This window comes from Salvelinus sp. IW2-2015, unplaced genomic scaffold (assembly GCF_002910315.2).
Source record: "Salvelinus sp. IW2-2015 unplaced genomic scaffold, ASM291031v2 Un_scaffold8620, whole genome shotgun sequence".
NCBI classification, from domain to species: domain Eukaryota; kingdom Metazoa; phylum Chordata; class Actinopteri; order Salmoniformes; family Salmonidae; genus Salvelinus; species Salvelinus sp. IW2-2015.
The window spans coordinates 7,669-9,641 of NW_019949879.1; the positions used below are offsets into that span (position 1 = coordinate 7,669).

The 1,973-nt window shown below is 49.1% G+C and overlaps 1 pseudogene; it reads right to left on the reverse strand.

Moving 5' to 3' along the window:
* Nucleotides 1-358: 358 nt before the first annotated feature.
* On the reverse strand, nt 359-1,962 carry LOC112079599 (SLIT and NTRK-like protein 6; annotated as a pseudogene).
* Nucleotides 1,963-1,973: the final 11 nt, after the last annotated feature.

The following is a 1,973-nucleotide window of genomic DNA, read 5'->3' on the forward strand; positions in this document are numbered from 1 at the left end:
TCTGAGTGAATCCTGTGACTCATTGTGTTCTTGTGAAGAAAAAGATGGCATCCTGTATCTTAACTGTGAGGAGAGAAATATCAGCAAGATCTCCCAAATCAAAGTGCCGTCAGCTCTACCTTTCAGGTCGGACTCATATTCTTTATGCTGAGTGCAGTAGTGGTTGCGGCAGATCTGGACGATAGGGGCTGTGTGAGCGCCGTCGTACACGGTGCTTCCGGTCCTCTGCCCCAGTGTGTGGTGTGTGGTTTTCGGGCCTTACATGCTGTATTCAGGTGGATGGCGGCTCTCTCCCCGCGTGCTCCTCCGCCTGTTTCTTCTTCACCTCCTTCGCCGCCTGTGCACGAGGAATGCCACGATCCCTGCTGAACGAAGATGACCATGAGGAGAGTGACGAGCAAGCTAAGGATCAGAACGGAGAGCGGAACTGAGTCCGTGATTGAGCTGAAGAAAACCGCTCCTAGTGCCGTCAGTCGACACTGTGGTTGTCTCGGTCCTCATCCGTGGCACACTAGGTCACTAGGCCGCGGCACAAGCAACTCGTTTCTGAGGGCCCTCAGCTCAGCTTTCGCCACTTTTCTCGGTGTGTGACACAAAAATGGAACCTACGACTGTGTCCTTCCTCAGCTTCCAACCCACTGTTTGAGACTGATTAAGTCACAGCTGCAGTCCCAGGGGTTGTCCTCTAAATAAATCTGCTCTAAAGAGTCAAGCTGGTCCAGGCACGTTGCTAACAGGCAGGTGCATGAGCAGATTTTTTCTCAGGGTCAGTTGGTGAGGGGCATTTGCGAAATATCTGCAATGGGAGACTAGCAGCAGATTGTTATTCAAAGACAAGAGTTTGAGATTTGGCAAAGGATTAAAAGCTCCTGGAACAATTCTTTGATAATGTATATTTCCAAATATAGTATTCAGGTTGTGGAGTCCAATGAACATGGTCGCGGAAGGTTTCAATTCTGTTGCCTTGAGATAAAGTTTTTTCAAATTGCTTAAGCTGAGAAAAGTTTCATTGTCAATGTAATCAATTCGATGTTGGGCTAAATTCAATAACTCCAAACCGTCATATGTGACAAAGTCATATTTCAACAGTCTCTGAATCATGTTTCCTGTGAGCACCAGCTTGGTAGGGCTTTGCCCAAGTATTCCATATCTGAAATCCGTTGAATCCCTCTGTCCTGACAATGCATTAAAACCCAGCCAACAGGTGACTGTGACAAGAACAGTGTTCCACACAAGGACTCCCTGGAACATAAGCAGGTGTCGGAATCTTTACGTCATCCTTGGCGCCCTCTAACTTCGGAATCTCTGCCACTTTGGAAGACGGAGTGACCACCATGTCCAGTGACTTGGAAGGCTCCTCTAAGTTGTATCAGCGTGAGAGGGCAAGAACATCCCGTTTGATTTTGGCTAGGATGGTTGCCCCTGAGCTGGTGGGGGCTGCTGCAGACCACCTCCCCAATGCGACTGGCCCGCATGTTCTCCATCCAGATCTTCAGGTAAGGATCTCACAATCGCACATCCAGTCGTTGTCCTCCAGAAGAAGCTCCATGATCCGCCCAATGCGCTCCAGGAAGCCAACGTAAGGCAGGGTCTGTAACTGGTTCCCCCGCAGGTCAAGTGGGTGAGCGAACAAACCGGAAAATATTGCTGGGAAGAAACTGATGGCGTTGTCGTTGAGGATCGAAACTTTGAGGCGGATGAGTTTGCTGAATGCCCCCGGCTCGACACGCGGATGAAGTTGTGTCCGCCTGGAGAAACTCCAAATTACCAAGCCGTGAAAAGTGTCTTCCTTCAACATGACCAGAAATACTGTTGAGTGGAGCTTCTTCAAGGAGCCCAGTGCACTAAAGACCCCAGGTTCAAGCTCTTGTATGCTATTAGCCCGAGATGAAGTGAAACGGCATTCTTTAAACCTTCCAAGTCTTCTGCATGCAACTCCACCAAGTCGTTTTTGTACAGATTAGGTGAAAGGC